General features: G+C 33.0%; 1 long non-coding RNA gene across 1 annotated transcript in view; it reads left to right on the top strand.

The window, feature by feature from the left end:
* The first annotated feature begins 732 nt into the window (after window positions 1–732).
* Window positions 733–5,336, top strand: part of LOC137642239 (uncharacterized) — a 21,372-nt gene continuing 16,768 nt past the window's right edge. Inside the window, exon 1 of the long non-coding RNA XR_011044710.1 lies at window positions 733–877. This is a non-coding gene — a long non-coding RNA (uncharacterized lncRNA). The remainder of the gene's footprint in view (window positions 878–5,336) is intronic.

Below are 5,336 nucleotides of genomic sequence, written 5' to 3'. Positions count from 1 at the left end.
ATATATATATATATATATATATATATATATACATATATATATGTATATAAATATGTATATATGTATGTATATATATAAATATATATAAATATATATATATATATATATATATATATATATATAAATATATATATATATATATATATATATATATATATATATATATATTTATATATATATAATGTTTCTTTACGGTTACGCTCAGACTCGTCTCTTCCCGTCGTCGGATAAGGGGGGGTGGGAGAAATACTAGTCATATCCAGGGACCCTTCATTTTGACGGGCCGCGTACACTAATATATATATATATATATATATATATATATATATATATATATATGTATGTATATATATATATATATATATATATATATATATATATATATATATAATTCTCAAGATAGTGCATATAACTCAAAACATTCGATACACCACTAGGCACTCAATTTGTGAATTAAATTTCAAGTAGAATTTAATAAACTTTCCGGTGAGGATATAACGTACGTTAAAGAAGTGTGAAGTTGTCACAGAATAAGAACGCATTTTCCATCAGTAAGCCTAATTAGGAGACTATTCGCTAACACAATACACCTTATAGAAAGAAACAAAAAAGTTTACCTTGTTTTCATTTAACTAGTATTTATAAAATTTCAACAATAAATGGAAAACTAAATACAAATAAGAGACACAAGTAACACTAAAGATTTATTTGCTTACTGTTTGTTACAGATTGGACGCTCTACAGAAGTGTGTGGTATTCATATCTGTCTGGTGCTTTATCTACGTCTACAACTACTCTCAATGTGACGAAACTCTCCAGAGACAAGGGGAGGTGTGAGTGAAGAGATATGTTTAATCTGTCTTCAGATTTCCCTTAGGTAAGAGAATAGTCTGTTTTTTTGGCATTTACTCCTTTTATTCATTTCATGATTTCCTTTTCTCACTGGGCTTTTTTTCCTTTTTGGATCCCTTTGGCTTATGACATCCTTTTTTACCAACTAGCTTTGTAATAATGATAATATTGCGATTATATTCTTAGATTTAAATTTTCATATTTCTCTTAGTTACTAATTGTAGTTATTTAATTGGCGAACATAAATTTTTCATTCATTTGGGAATTAATTACAGTGCTTAGTGTAGGTCATAAATATCGGTTTCGAATTTGGTCCTCAAACATTTATTACTAAAAAATTCCCTCCATTTTCATTCCATATCCAAGTAAAAGATGTTACATTTGGTATTTTAATTAGGCAGATTTCTTTTCATCACAGATCTCAAAGATTTTTTTTATCTTTTTTTTTTTTTTTTTTTTTTTTTTTGCTACGAGTTATTGATACTTATTGCTCTAACTCTCAAGTAAAAAGGTTCAACATGTGCCGTAGTGCTTGTCTTCCTTTTTTGTTTAGTCATTGTTTATTATTATTATTATTATTATTATTATTATTATTATTATTATTATTAATTGCTAAGCTATAACCCTAATTGGAAAAGCACGATGGTATAAGCTCAGGGGTCCCAACATGGGAAATAGCCCTGTGAGGAAAAGGAAAGTAGGAAAAATAAAATATTTCAAGAACAGTAATAACATTAAAATAAATATTTCCTATATAATCTATGAATACAAGAGGGAAAAAATTAGATAGAATAGTGTAACGGGTGTACCCTCAAGCAAGAGAACTCTAACTTTTAAAAAGCTTCTTAGATTATTAATTAAATGTGATTAAGTTTTTTTTTATGATGCCATTATTTCCTTCTAAGGTGTACTATAGGGATTTAATATTTTCACATTTTATAAGTACGTGTTTTTTTTTTTTTGGGGGGGGGGGCGGTGTGACATTCACAAATTTGTTTCTTTCCTCAAAAGTTTAATCCATCATACTGTGATAAAAATTCATTTTTGTATTTTGTTTAATGTTCAGTTTTCATTTTCGATAAAATCATTCAGCTTGTCGATGTTCTCCATCATGATCTTTAGCACTATAATAATTATTGTTTTTACCCAACAAATACAGTTTTCTAGTTTTGTCTTGATGACAACACAACAATGCTGTTTTCGTGCAGATTATCACATTTAAACTCTTATATCATTCCTTTGCTTCATAATATTCTTTTGTGACAGTTTTATGTTTTGTCGAGTTATCGAGATTTCCAGTTTTATCTTTATTTCAGTAAGAATACACACACACACACACACACACACATATATATATATATGTGTGTGTGTGTGTGTGTGTGCATGTATGCACACAGAGAAAGAGAGAATAATTTAGAAGTTTCTTCATTACCAGGGAACAGGGTGTAAGTATTATGTGCAACGATTTTCGTTGTTCCATAGTAACTTTGTTCCAGTAATTCTATCCAATAGCTGAAAAGATTCATGATTTTGAAAATGAAAAGTATAATCGTTAAAAATTTGAAAATAACGTAATTAATTAACAAGGGATGTACAGTTTTACACACGAGTCCCTGATACACCTTGCTCCAAAGTGCATCCTGTCACACCCTTACTTCGTGGCAGGTAACCTTTAACATAGTGTAGGGAGAGATGGCAGAGGTGGTGGGCTTGGCTAAATACATAAACTCGCCAGGCAGCAGGGTGTGGCTGGGTGCACTTTCTCAGAGCTAGGTGTACCATGAATTACTGTGTCCAACTGTATTTGAAATATTCTTAGATACCTGCAGATAAATGTTGAGGCACAAATCATAAGTAATGAATAGTTTTTTCATTAATGAGGAAATTATCGAAATTGTTTCCACCATTAAGCCGTATTCCCTCACAGTGGATTGTTCCAGACGGAAATAACGTTATTGCCACATTTATCCTTTTACTGATGAAACTTGGATGAAATCGGTTGGTTCGTATCCTGCTACCGAAGCAGAAAATTTTATTATTTATTTTTGGTTTTCTCCATAGTCGTTCTTAGGCGCTGAATGGCATCAGTCCCCAGTGCCGGGCTGTATAGCCTATATTCATAAATTATTATCATTATTAAAAGCCAAGCTACAGCCCTAGTTGGAAAAGCAAGATGGGATAAGCCCAAGGGCTCCAACAGGGAAAAATAGCCCAGTGAGGAAAGGAAATAAGAAAATAGCTAAGCTACAAGAGAAGTAATAAATAATCAAAATAAAATATTTAAGAACAGTAACAACATTAAATTAGATATCCTATATAATTATAAACTATAAAAACTTCAAAACAATCAAGATGAAGAAAACCAAGATAGAACAGCGTGCCCAAGTGTACCCTCAAGCGAGAGAACTCTAATCCAAGACAGTGGAAGGCCATGGTACAGAGGCTATGGCACTACCCAAGATTAGAGAACAATGGTTTGATTTTGGAGTATCCTTCTCCTAGAAGAGCTGCTTACCATAGCTAGAGAGTCTCTTCTACCCATGAATGCAATGATAAATCCAAGCTGTGCAAGCCAGGCAGTCAAGGAGCTCTGCTTTCAAGGGCAATAGTAGGACAGGTGTCAGCAGTATCATCGATGTTTGGCTCTCTTCGAGGTTACGTCCTTGTTGAAGGGTTTCAAGGTTTAAAGGACACTCATGAATGACAGAGGCAAGGGACAGTGGCATTGCCCTAAACTTTTAAAAAAATCCCCCAATTTTGATAGGAAATTCATCGTAAAAATAAACTTCTCGACTCTATTTCAAGTAAAATACTTTATTATATTTTAACGGTTGGTGATCGGAATATTACTCCTTACGTCAATATATCAGTTTTTAAAACTGTAAATGCTTGGTAACATCTATTTCAGGATTATTGCCGTTATATTACGCCTAATTTATATCAGTGAAGCTAGCAGAACAATACCCGAGAGACTGACCAGATTTACATATGATCAGCGCCCATAACTCCTCTCCCTCCAAGCTAGGACCAGGGAGGACAAGGCAATGGCTGCAGATGACTCAGCTGGTAGACCTATAGGCTCCCTCAAACACACCATCCGTAGTTCTCGTGGATGATGAGGTTGCAAACACCAATGAAACTATCGAGTTTAATCGGGACTCGATCTCCCGTCCGGCAAACGTTAGGTAGAGCCGCTTCCAATTAGCTACCAACAGGTTTTCAACACCGAAGGGCGCCATTCTTAATTGCCACTCACGTGTGTATGTGAACTTTTCCAACTCGATGGAAGGATTTAATCTGTCTCATGTTGGTTATTAATGGTCAGCCTTTGGATATAGATGATCACTGCTTCAGCCATAGTGAGTCGGCAGTTATTACTTTCCATGTGGACGATCTGAATCACGGCCACCTAAAGCTCTAGGTAGCCGTGTCTGAATTCAGTCGATTGGTCCTTTCGGGAAAGTTTTCGGTTGTGGTGATCGACGATGTGTTGGTGTATAGTCCCTTAATTTCTCCACGTCAGCGCACTTCTTGTGTCCTATGCAATCGTTTTGCTGTGAGATTTGCACATCTGTGAGCCATGAAATATTGCTTAGCACCAGTTTCCTTTTGCATTTCAGGCGCCAGCTCCTTCAACAGCATAAGGTTATAAGGTGATGGAAATTTTATTTCTCTCTCTCTCTCTCTCTCTCTCTCTCTCTCTCTCTCTCTCTCTCTCTCTCTCTCTCTCTCTTTATATATATATATATATATATATATATATATATATATATATATATATATATATATATATATATATACATACACACATATACAGTATATATATATATATATATATATATATATATATATATATATATATATATATATATATATATATTTATATTTATATTTATATATATGTGTGTATATTATCTGGCGAAATCTAACTGAGGCCCTTTGCGTCAATAGGCGTAGGAGGAGATGATGACATATATCATATAGAGTATGTTATATATGTGTTTTAATTTCCTTCACCATTTATCCTTTTCCGGTTAATGGGGGGGGGGGGTGCCAGAAGTATTGAGCAGGTGTTTAGACTTGTGGACGCTAGTCCAGTTACAAACTAATAAGAAATTCTCGGCCTTGGCTGTAAACCACTCGGCCTCAGGAAGTGGAAATTGTTTAGTAACTCGTAAATTATATGTAATTTTTCTTTAAATCAATTGGCTAATTATTATTATTATTATTATTATTATTATTATTATTATTATTATTATTATTATTATTATTATTATAATTATTATTATTTGTGAGGTAGTTGCAGGCGCTTTCTTTCTCAATTATAAATATATGTAATAATACAAGGAAGACTGTTCGGTTTTGTTACGGAGGGAAAGAGAGAGCTGTTTTTAAGTAGGTTTATATTCTGTCAAATTAGTTTAACGCATTAATTCAAAAGATGCTAACAATTAAAACTACTCATATGAAATTAAAACTTACTT

Source organism: Palaemon carinicauda, chromosome 6 (assembly GCF_036898095.1).
Source record: "Palaemon carinicauda isolate YSFRI2023 chromosome 6, ASM3689809v2, whole genome shotgun sequence".
NCBI classification, from domain to species: Eukaryota; Metazoa; Arthropoda; class Malacostraca; order Decapoda; family Palaemonidae; genus Palaemon; species Palaemon carinicauda.
Note: the sequence above shows the minus strand (reverse complement) of the source record. Positions and strands in the feature narration are given on the sequence as shown.